The sequence below is a fragment of the Coccinella septempunctata genome, chromosome 3 (genome assembly GCF_907165205.1).
Source record: "Coccinella septempunctata chromosome 3, icCocSept1.1, whole genome shotgun sequence".
Classification (NCBI taxonomy): Eukaryota; Metazoa; Arthropoda; class Insecta; order Coleoptera; family Coccinellidae; genus Coccinella; species Coccinella septempunctata.
Genome location: NC_058191.1, coordinates 2,959,473 through 2,972,687, shown reverse-complemented (window position 1 = coordinate 2,972,687; position 13,215 = coordinate 2,959,473). Strand labels below are relative to the sequence as shown.

Here is a 13,215-nt window from a genome sequence, read left to right as displayed (position 1 = left end):
TTTGTAATAAAAAAGTTAATGCACTTTTGTTTGTTTACATCGAGAAAAGAGGAATATTGGTGTTTCAATAAGAGTTTTCAAAAAAAATATATCTTAATCTGTTGAAAATATCTTAATCTATCTCGTGATATTGGGAAAATTCAGCAAATCTTTGATAACGACTTTCTTGTGAAGATGTCAGTTGCATATAAGTGGATACAAAATTATTTCTTGTTTAGTTCAACTGCCCATGTCCGCCTTCAGTATAGGTTCATTTTGTGAGAACAGGTGTTAATGTAAATCAGTTAACTATTTGCGAAAAAAAAATGTAGATTATACATAAGCTAACTCCAAACTATACGGAAATAATTTTAAAAAAGAAAAAAAAATTGGGCATTAGAGGGTTAAGGATATATGTTCCTCGTCTTGGATATATAATCTGGATATATAACCTCAAAATGAAAGGAATACCACAAAAAACAAATTTCTTTTTCCCACAGAGGACTTTTTCCACCTAGTAAGTTGATATACATATGAATTTGGATAACATTCACAAGAAATTCATTTAGAAAATCATTTCTGATATCTAGTACAACTTTGACAAATTTTCTTAGCATCACTGTTGCAATTTTATCCATTTTATATAATGAAGATAGCAAGATATCATAGTTTTGGCTCTCCATATAATCAATTTCCTTCTATTATGATCGTGCGAAGAGCCAAGAAATTCGGATTCGGAATCTTCAAAATTGAGAAAAAACAACTGTAAACTGAGAAAAAAGGTTTTAATCGAAGAAAATCTCAAAAGCCCCTTCAAAAATGACAATGACTGCATTAACTTTATACTTCGAACTGTCATCATTATGTCGCTGCAATCTACATTTGCATTCCCAATTCTGGCTTCTATTCTTGGCACTGATCGTTAGTTGAATAAATTTTTTCATTCGGTTAATTAATTTAGTAGGTACCTACATCTTTGAATTCAATTCACGATGAAAACAGAATTGAATAACAAAATCAATTTTTTAAATTGGATACTTAGATAAAGTAATAATGAAGACGACTTTCCGATTATTCAATAAACCTTCGTATGCGGATTTAACAATCTCAGAAAAATAGGCCTTTATTAGAACAATTCAGAGATCTATAAATATACCCCTTGAGAAAAAAATGTTACTGAAGAATATTATTATATTATAATTAATTATAATAATAATTATATTATAAAGCCGCTTACAATGCCTACAAAAAAGTTATTTGACATGGCGATTAACGAAGTTTATCGTTTCTGCAAAAACAAAAATAAGCACAAATATGAAGTGGCATCAGTCATCAACAATCAAAATCAAAGATTATTGAGTTTAACTAACTCTTTGACCAAAACAAAACGATTGAATTTAATCACTAGTGCACCGACAACGTGTTGACTACATAAACTGGTCAGAAATAGCTCGGATTCGAGCGAATATTTGTTCGATGCACTTCACCACCGAAAATGAAAACTATTGAGGGTGATCTATGCTATGTAGGGCCTCTCGAATCCCATTTAGGCAGTAAGCCCAGAAGAGCCGGAACTCTTTTGGAACATTTTCCAGTTCTCTGAATCGTTAGATGTATTCATCGCGAGATGAAACCGAACGTTTTCCATTTTGGTACAATGCACCCGTAGAGTAAAAGTGCTGGCATAGCGAGGCATCCCAGATTTTGTTCCGTGAACCGTGAGTTCACAAGAAAATTAACATAACTTAATGGCAGCGCATACATTCATCCGCTATTAAATCATAGACACAAGATAACAGTCTCCATTAAGAATATTATGATAAGTGCTATGTGAGGTTCATTCCATCTACTCGTATAAAAATTGGTAAAATCATGTTTCAGCAAATCTTCTGCATGGATTGAGTGTTTATTCAATCATGTATCATTTTAACTACAGCGGCTAAGATAATTTAAATGCGACTATAACTCTGAAATTATGGAATTTACGTGAAGGGAACCTCTCATGAAAACATTCAATATTTCTTAAGGATTTGAAACAGCAAAAAATGTACAATATGATCCATTTGGAATAATAAAGTTCATCATTATTCTGAAAAACGGAAAAATCTGACAATAGTGTTAATACAACCATATTATAGGTCATATTGCAAAATCCTTGCCAAACAGAATTTATAAAAATCGTGCGAGGCATTCTATACTCAATCTGCACATATTATTGAAATCAAAATTTCAACTAAAGTATTGTACATATATATTCTTTAGAATATTTGCATAAAATTGCTGAAAAACAACGTTTTCAAAAGTTCAAGAGAAGTCAACAAAATCAAGTGGGTCAGTAGTCATTCTTGAAAATGGTGAGAATTATTAGAAATTGACCAGTTTTTTACCATAAAGAATTTTTTCGTTTTCTGCACTTCATCGTTAACCTAGAAAAGTGTAGGTGCAAAAAAAATCTCGATCAAGAGAAAATAATCTTGCAAATGATGAAACACATTAAACCACCTTTATATCATAACTTCCTCTATCTCTCTCCACGCACATCGCACTTGCACACCGACAATATACAATTTCATGGTCACTACCTTTCTCATCTGTCCTGCTTAGCAAAAAGTAATAAGTCGGTGATACGCAATTTTTTTCTTCGAGGTACAACGAAGTTGGCCGAGTCAGCTGATTTTAAATATTTTTGTGAATAAAGAATAGGAAACAACATGGACACAAAATCTTTCATGTCTGGGCAACTCCTTCTAAATTGATTTTTTCAACTGCTGTAAAGTCCTATCATTTACTCATACCTGTTGATCAGACTTATTATACATTGACTCACTGTGACGTGACCTTTAAGTAGATCGGGAGGTTGGATGCATTAATAAAAGGGCTTATGCGTTTTTATCTGATAAAAAAGAGATGTACCAAGTCTATACGGTCAATGACAAAATCATATAATGGATGTAAACAAATCGTTGAAGCAGACACTGCCCATAAGAGGTTGATAGGTTTAAACAATTCGGATTAAATTTATTCTTGAATGAAACACATATTCTTTGATATATTCAATTTGGAAGGAATATTAAGGAATTCCTGTTAGCTTGTATTTAATTGATTGAATTTGGACAAGGTGGGCCTGAAATATAATCAAGTATGATCACGCCTAAACAGGTAAGCAACGAATACAAGAATATGGATTTATTATTCAGATGCATACTACCCGCTGATATGAATATCAACAAGTGTTACGATCTGAATTGAACTAGCCAATTGGCCATCGTCAGAGCCCTAAATGGAGTACGCTCCATCGAAGAAAAGCAGATGCTGACCATGGTTACGGTCTCATTCCACCTCATCAGAGCAACATAGCTTTTTTCTCTGATGTAGAAGGTTTGGAATTGGTGGATCCTTATTCAATACTGGCAAGCGCTATTGAGTACTATACAGTAACACAGCGACTACTGAGTACTATACCCTCCTGACAAGCTACGTCACTGGATTCATAGCTTGTCACTTATATTGGCATTGAAAACACTCAGCATCGCTCAACTTCGCATTCGGTGGCCGGTCACCATTATTCAGTACGCCGATTCGCTTTGCGAACAGCAGACGTGTGATGAATTGAGAAGTCACTGGCAAGCGCTTCTGAGTACTATCCAGTAACACACAGTGCCACCCAGTATGAAACGATATCGGATTCAATTATGCATATATTGATACATCTGCTCTGGTGATTGAAAAAGCATGTAGAGGTATATTTCTCTTGTTTCATTCTCTGGAATTTTCAATTTGTGAAAATAAATCGTATTTCATTTTTATAGAATCTCATTATGATCATTCACTGGATAACATTTCTGGCACTTGAAGTAGGGAAAAGTGAGCGCAAGATGATGAGTTCTTAAATGAACAGGTGTTTTTTCTCTCGAATCAGTTTCATCAATTCAATCACATTAGTTTGCCATAACATATCTGGACGGTAGCCTGACTGATTTACTTGAACTTTAGTTTCATAATATGGGTTCATCACTTATAATGATGTATACTCTTCAAGCTCTATTTCGTATTTCGAAGATTTCCATTTCTTAAATCATAAAATGATAAAAGTTTTCAGACCATCAAAGATCACAATGCGTTGTGGAAATGTGAAACAACCTGTACTGTACCATCGTGCTCTCATTGTACTTCGAACACTGAACTTTTTCTCCAGTATGCATGAACTCATCACTTCCGTCCTTCCGAGAAATATTCCAAATTTTTTGTCGTTGAAATGGCAGGAGAAGCCATAGATCGCGGATTTAATATAGACAATATTCGTAGCTTAACGGCACGAATGGAGCGTAATTTCCATGATGTCCTTTTTATACATTCTGGGATAAAAGCATCATCCCAACCTTTTTCCTCACAGATTGCTCATAATAAGATCTCCTGAAAGCAGCGTAGAACAGAAAGTGTTCATTGTTGTGAAGACGAAATTTCAGTACCAACACCGAGGAAAGATTCTTAACTACAACACATTTTTATTCAAGTTTTACAGGATGCCTTATTGACTATTACCGATCCTATAATGTGGATGGGTTCGTTTGTAAATAGTTGACCTTATCAAACAAGCAGATGGGCTTATTGATTAATAATATTATTGAAGATAATTTGCAATTTGCACACATCGAGTCAGATGCTTTCTTTCCAGCAGTTTCATAAAGCAGTTGTAGCATAATAATACATAAATTTTCAGTGTGGACTTGGACAGGATGCTTTGGAAAATCATAATTTTTTTTGTTAATAAATAGATTTCGCGAATAAAATTGATGATAAACTATATTTTTGAAGCAGATGAATAAAATACACTTTTTATTTCTAATATATTCGATATTTTGAATGCTCTTTCGAATTCCTCATTGATTCTGTTATTGCCATTATTGGAATTGTGGAGATTTATGGTCTTATTTTCAGAATTCTTCACTGATTACTAACAGAGAATACGCAGACAAGTGGATTGGAAGGGACGGGTCCACAACATTAGCCTGCTGGATCTCCTGATCTGACACCCCTTGATTTCTTTCTTTGGGTTTATTGAAAGATCAAGGACTATGATACAGAAAGCCACATGAAGAAACAATTAGTAGATAGAATAAATGTTGTTCGCGACTAAATTTGTAGAAATCCTCATGTAATGAAACAATCATAAAAGGTCATAAAGAAGGCGAAAAAGTATAGGATATAATTTTAACACCTACTTCAGACACCTAGTTGTTCCATAGAAAGAAAATTTATTCTGAAGATCAAGTTTTAATTATCAGTTTCGAAATAGCGTAGTTTTTCCCTCCAAAAAATTCCATTCCGTGTTTGTTTTTGAGCAGACAATAGGTCTTTTTGTTTGCATAAAAAGTGTAGCACCTTTCTACACTCGATTTTAGTATTCGTTTGCTGATTGAATTTACACCAGTGTAAAGGAGGTGTAGTATATCTACATCTCCTTTTGATTATGTGTAGATGAACTACACTTCCTCTACACTGTTGTAAATAAAATCGAGTGTAGAAAAGTGCTATACTTTTTATGCAAACGAAAGGACCTATTATAATGCGTTATTGCTCAGTCTACTGTCTATGTCTACGGATGAACTTGTGCTACGCACATAGATGTTATTTATGCTTCGTTTCACATATGACATTTGTGATTCAATTGATGTTCGATGGTTTTCCTTTCAAAGCGAATGGAAAAATGAAATTGAGAATTGTCAAGAATTTCACCTTTTACTTTCGCAATTTTCGGGTATTTTTGGTTCTTCAAAGTGAGCAAAGAGGTATTTGAGACTTAAAATCGGTCTTTCGTGACAAAACATAGCCCGTCTCCGGTCCAATAAAGGGTTTCGTGCCGTCTCCCTATTCCAGAACGTTTCGCCTAAACAGCAAAAACCGCCGAAATTGTTGAAATAATTTCGAAAATTATTTTAGGCGACTTCCCGGGCTTCGATCTAGATGGGGCACATACGTAGATGACGTTTCATTAGACCGAGAACTTGGGCTTCGACCTCGTTCCTTTGGAGCCCTGGGCTCATCTACAGCGTTTCACAATCTTCTTTTTTTTACCAATTATATGATCCTTATTCTTTTATTATTATTTACTGACTATACAGTTCATCATTGTGAATGGCCGAATATTTGTTAAAGAAAAACTCAAAATTTGGAATTTCTAAATTCATTTTCATGAAGTTCTTTATTCATTATGCAGACTGACCATCAAAGAAACAAGGAAAATGAAAGCTGCAACACGAAAGATGAAATACGAAACAGCTTGAGTGGTAGATACATCGAAGAAGCCAAACTGAAATCAGTTTCAGTTAACAATGGAAACACACGAATGTTCAAGTTATGATGTGATTGCTATGAGAATAAGAATAAGAATAAGTTTATTACATCCCCTCAGACAAACAACCATTGTATGGGACAGGTCATACAGTTTTACAATAACAATATAGACTTATATAAAATTAGAATAGCAATTTGAACTCATGTAAAATTAGAAAATTGATTACGTTTACAATCCAAAAATTCCCTAAGACTATAAAAGCAGTTGATCAACAGAAACTTCTTAACTTCCTTTCTGAAAACATTATAAGGTAAGGTCTTGAATCTGTCAGGCAAGTGATTAAAAAGTTTAATGCCGTTATACAGTGGTGATTTTTGGAATTTTTAAGTTCTGTGAATTGGATATTCAAGAGTGTTCTTGTGTCTTGTGTCATGTTTATGGAACTCACAGCATTTTTTTAGATTGTCAGAGTTCTTCTTAACAAATAATAGAGTATTCAACATAAAGATACAGGGAAAACTCAATATTTTGTTTTGTATGAACTTGGGTCTAAAGGACTCCCGGGGGTTCAAATCGAATATAAGGCGTATCAGTTTCTTCTGCGCAATGAAAACATCTTCCGCTAATGATGAACTTCCCCATAAAACTGAATTATAGCTCATATGGGAATACGCCAGTGAATAATAAACAACTAACAGTGATTGTCTAGGTAGAATATTTTTTAGTTTTTTAGTGCATAAAATGCGCTGCTTAGTTTCTTACAGACAGAATTTGCTTGTTTCTGCCAATTCAATTGTTTATCGATTAAAATGCCCAAAAACCTCACGTGATACGATGCTTTGATGTCACCAGTGGGAAGAGTTAGTTCAAATTCACACACCGAGCTCCTATTTTGAAAAAGATCAAATCGGTTGTTGACATTCAATATTATTGAATTTTGGTGGCACCACTCCAGGAAAGAACCAACAAGGATTTCGCAAATTCTCCTAAGTTCAGAGATATTTTGTGCTGACACAAGAAATGACGTATCGTCCGCGAATAAAATGATCCGAATAGCCAACAAAAGATTAGAGTAAGTTGTTAAGTAGGTACTCCGGCAGATCATTAACGAACAGGATGAACAGCAGCGGACCCAGCATAGATCCCAGTGGCACACCCATTTCTATTGGATACCGTCTCGATTTATGATGGCCCACTTGAACAAACAGCAATCGATCCCTTAGATAGTCCGACACCCAATCCAAGAAAACACCTCGAAAGCCAATATTATACAGTTTACTGAGGATGAAACTGAAGTCGAGACAGTCGAAAGCTCGAGACTCATCAAACAATAGCCCAGCGACCGGAACTCCAGCATCTAGGCACCCGTAAACGTATTCAACGAAGTCGACTGTTGCGGACTCTGTCGACTTGCCCACACGAAAGCCATGTTGCTGGTGTGGTTGGTTATCGATATTGGCCGATAGTTGGCAACATTCTCCCTGGAATCTTTTTTATATATTGTAGTAACCTTTGATATCTTGAGTAGAGCCGGATATCTACCTGTAGTAACTGCTTTATTAATGAGGTGAGCAAAAGGTTCAGATATTTTATCCGCCAAAATTTTCAAAATTCTCACAGAAATCACATCATGACCGCTACTAATTCCCTTCTTGATCTGCTTGAGTATATCTGAAATTTCCTGACCTGTCACAGGGTAAAAGAAGAAGTTCTTATCTGTCATAACTTGGGTTGTACAAGAGAACGATCTCGCACTACCGTAATGTTCCTCGATACTAATACGGCCAATACTGGAAAAATACCCACCAAACATATCAGCCACTGTCTGGGGATCGGATATAATTGTACCATTATCGCTCAAATGTATCTCCTGAGTAACGGAGTTCTGGCTCGGTACTAGCATTCGTCAAGATGTAATCGATTTTACTAGAACTATAGTATATCCAAATCCAAGAGGCCAGCGGTAAACATTGCAGCATGAAGTGATCACGCGTCAAGAACGTGATAACGCAGAGGTGTACTAATAAATTGAATTCCGAGAGCGTTATATTTTAAAACTTTTTGAGTGTTCCAGTTCCGGTGAAAAATGTGTATGCTTATCTACGAGTCTGAGGAATGAACAATTAATCTAAAGTTCCCACTTTAATAAATACTATGTATATAAATGTGTAACAATATTTTTTTTGTAAAAGTGACTACCCCGTAGTGTCGTCAGAAGATGCAGAACTTTCCTCTAAGTTGACGATGACTGGTGTTATATCATGCATAATATTATCCAGTTTCCACATGTCTACCTCAACTTTTTGTTTGACATGTTTCACGCACTTTCTCCATCTTTCGGAAGTAACCCGTGAGAGAGCCTCTTGAAAAAGATTTTGGACGTCAGCCATTTTAAATGTGGTGTTTTTATCTGCCACAAAATTCTTGACATCGGCCCAAATCAATTCAATAGGGTTCAGTTCGCAGTGGTAGGGCGGTAATCTAAGTACAGTAATATTTTGGGCCTTTGCGGTTTCATCCACAATGTATTTTTCAAAGTTTTCTTTGTTCTGCCTGACTATCTGCAACTATTGCGCTTTTATGAGGTCAGGGGTGAAATCAATATTTTTCTCCCTCAACCATTGTTGGATATCACTCTTTCTGAATTGTGAATTAGGAATTTTTTCCATTTTCCTTGAATGGTAAGGAGCATTATCTAAAACTACTATAGAATTTTCCTCCAATTTAGGAACTATACCCTCGACCACTTTTCGAAGGACTGACCATCCATTTCTTCATGGTAGTCACCAGTTTTTTTGGATTGGAAAGTCCAGAGTCCTCCAGTTAAAAAACCAGTGTCACTGCCAATATGACACACTATAATTCTTTGCCCTTTGCCTGGAAAAATATATTCACTTCATTTGAAAAAGAATGTTGAAATTGTTTTCCACCAAAAAGGTACTTACATCAAGTTTCACAAAACTTTGATTGCTCGATCAACGATTTGGCATTCGATTTCCCGAAGGAAATCATTGAAACTTTCATATTTCCGAATATATTGGAGGAGTAGCAGTTGAGAATCATCAAATGGGCGTGTATAGATAAGTATTTGGTGAAAGAATGATATTCAGAATGCTTATGACCAACTTATCGACTGAAAACTAATTGACGTTCATCCGTCACTCGATCGTTGATTCTCTGATCAAGCTTTATGAAACCAAAGGGTTAAACTCAAAATTCAAGACCTTCCCAGACGGATTTTTAATCCAGTAGATAATCCAGCAAGTAACGCTTGCCGAGAAGATGTAACTGTTTCATCGGTCCACACTTTGGATTTAGTATGAACGGTATTTACCCAAGTTTCATCCAAGCAGTAAATCTTCCTGTTTTCATCACGGAAGGTCCTAATTTTCGTGAGATAGTTTCTTCTCCAACATTTAATGTCGTCACGGTTCATTAAAAAACTGTTGCGTTGGCGACGTCCATATTTGAAATTAAGTTTTTTCAATATTATAGAGAAGGTACTCTTCTTAAAATTTGGCAAGTTCGAGTCTTCATTAACTATTTTTTATACTTTCTTTATAGTCGGGTGTTCATTTCTGAAGAAAAACTCGTGAACTTTTCGCCGTATTACATTTTTATCGAAATCTGATAAGGACTCCCATTTGGTGGTCCGATTTTGATTTGTTGCCGGCTGTGATAGAACACCGGAATTTATGTATTCGGAAATAATTCTCCTAACACTTCGAGCTCCAATGCCAAGTCTCTCAGCAACTCGGAGTTCTACGTCCTTTAAACACATTCCTGCATTTTGAATAATCTCAATTTTATAAGTATTCAAAATCATATCTTTTATCTCGGCACTGAAGTGTCGTTTCAGACGTCTCTTTTTTGGAGGACTTAAGTCAACACGCGATTCCTCAGCAGTATCAGTACTTGACATTATCTTAAATGCTTGTAACTTGAATAACTTGCTACAACTATAAACCAATTTACGAAAGAAAAAGCAATGAATGATCTCTGCAGTTCTGCACAACAATTCGCATACAATCAATGAATCAAACGTAATGCGGTACTGCATTACTCCCACCTGCAAACATGGCGTTCCTGAAGCTTTGACCAATAAGAGGAGTACCTTAAATAAGATCACGCGTTAGTCAGTTTGTTTACGCTGGCCTCTCGGATTTGGATAGACTATAGTCTTGCCGCTTCTATCCGTGAAAATTCTTGTTGGTTCCGTGGAAGTTATTTTAAGATTGTACCTCAACAGCAAATAATCAAGATAATTGTGGGGAGCGAAATAATTGATATTGAAATCACCACATACGAAAATCAGATCGGATCTAGCAAAACAACAGTCAAGCGCGCATGATAATGAATCAACAAACAACTCGATATTAGCCCCAGGAGGCCTGTAGACACTTATAATGGAAACTTTTTTAGTGGATAATTTGAGATTTATAGCACAAAGTTCGCACTGCAGTTCGAGAGAGAACCCTTCAATCTTTTTAATATTTTCGGCTAAATAATCTGACTTGACATAAATGGCTGTACCACCACGTTGATGCAATGTAACCACATTATTATTAACAACGAGAAAATAACGAATGAAACGACGATATTGGCTGCATCCAAATGATTATGTTAATTATGAATATGGTTCCTACGTAGTGTCAAAAAACTGAGTCAACACTCAGAAAATCATTTCATAGTGCTTGCATACATTTCTTACATTAGATTCTATTGTTATATATTGAAGAAGGATACGAAATTCAGACTGGTTTTAGGAGCCAGCCACTTGGGTCTACTGCTGGACAAAGGTGTCCCTCAAAATCTGCCATCTTTCACGATCTCTCGCAGCATCCATCTAGTTCGTAAAAATTTTTTTGCAACCAAGAATTCCCTATTTCAATTCAAAATAAGCTCGACGGAAAAATCTTGTAATCAACTCGTTTATTAATTTAGCGATTAAGGACTCGTGTTCTCGAATATCAAATAAATTATCTCAATCACTAATCGCTGTCATTGATGAACTAGTAGAATTATTAACTATTTTAAATGTTTTCACGAATTTCAATAATGGTACACCAAGGTTGTACTGCAAAACATAGCGAATTTTCATGACAAATTTTCAAAATTTTCATACTATCATAAACCAATATTCACTAACGAATAATATATAAACAGTAAGAGGCTAGAATGATAAATTTATGGTCGAAGATATTTCCAATCTTATCGGTTACGTTCTTGCCTCTATTGAACAAATAAAAAAATAATTAATTCTCCCTTAAGTCTATTTTACTACAGAGAGGAGAATTTTCATCAATTCACAAAACAACGCTGTCCCAGCCGCAGGTTCAAACTAGGATGGTCACGTCTTTATACTTCTGCATATCTTCCCTGACCTATTTTTTCTCCAGCGACAACATCCATTTCATACAATGGGAATTGCGTCGGTGGAAATAAATGGCCTGTATGGATGACAAAAACAACATCATTCCTTTATGCGAAAGTAAGCCCGAACGCTCCAGAAGTAAGAATAATTCATGTCGCCCGTTTATCAGTTCCGCTGAAGACTTCGTGTTTTTTTTCCACGTCAGTCGCTCATCTCATTATTTTCATGCTAGCGAGTTAAGGGCGCAAACAACATGTCATGTCTAGTCGCGAAACATAGCACACCCTTGTTTGAACCTGTAATCGGTTATTGAAAAAAAAAGTCATCGATGTGGATGCGGAAACGTCGATGCTATACCCACCCTTTATGTGTACCTACATAAAACTATACAATTCCTAATACCATTCAGGATAGCGTGAATTGACGTTGTGCTTATGAATATGAGTGAAAATTGTGGCATTATGAACGAGGGTTTTTCAGTGAGTATAATGCTTAACCTACAATTAGGATTACTAAAAACAATGAACTATTTGAATTTATGAGTCATGAATATTAAATTTGAGAATTATGTTATTTTATGCTGAATGTGCATCAGTGACGAGAACAGAGCAAGACAGTACAAGATTCGAAAAATCACTGTGGGCTTGATGTCATTAGGAAGGGAGTCTTCCAGTTTTTAGTTGTCAACATCAACATGTGCTGTGGAAAGCAACGGGCGTTCGGTATCGAGTTTTGTTTTCTTAATTGGCGACCCTATAATCTATAACTTCAACTCTTTTTCTGCTCTATAGATTTCGACGAGAAAAGTTAGAATTTAGTATAAATTAACAGAATGGAATGAAAAATTGCTGGAAAAGGTGAAGGAAGGAGCATCGAAGTCAGTCAAACTGGATGAATTACATGCATATGTGGGGTCTGCAAACGAACAAATTATTGTATGATAAAAGAAAAAAGCTAAACAGAAAAATGATGCATTATTTTGTGCATTTCAATCCCAATTTGTCGGTTTGAAGGAATGTCCTCTTTATGTTTCAGCTTGGTCCCTTTGAGTAACACATTGAGATTTTTTACTCGAATATATCTATCTTTAAATACAGAAAAATATATTTGAAGCCAGGCATCTTCATTGACCACCAACTTGTAAAAGTCTTCTCAGCACTTGAGGTTCATTCAAGCACTAAAGTTAATTATTATTTTTAATAATTTCCGTAACAGATAACCACTGCTAATGATACCAGTTCTGTCAATTAAACTTGACATCAAAGATTAAAAAATGGAAGCGACTACAGTTACAAGAGCGACATCTGTGTGTCAAACGTGTTTTTAAGACACTAAGGCTGGTTGAAATATTCATTTCGGAGCCATGATGACCATTTTGATCAAAGGGGTTTTGAATGTTTTGATTCTCGTACAGCTTTTTGTTTATCCTTCTAGTTGTTGATTATTGAATATTTTTGTCTATCCTCTTGGTGAAAACCCAAAAAAATATCGTTCGAAAATTATCGCATGGTGAAGAACTGCGGATAAAATAATAATATGGATTTTCCGACGTTAAGTTTCTTATTTT

General features: G+C 35.4%; 1 protein-coding gene across 2 annotated transcripts in view; it reads left to right on the top strand.

Moving 5' to 3' along the window:
- Positions 1-13,215, top strand: part of LOC123309346 (transient receptor potential-gamma protein) — a 297,127-nt gene that overhangs the window by 152,505 nt on the left and 131,407 nt on the right. The gene's annotated exons all lie outside the window — the stretch shown is intronic.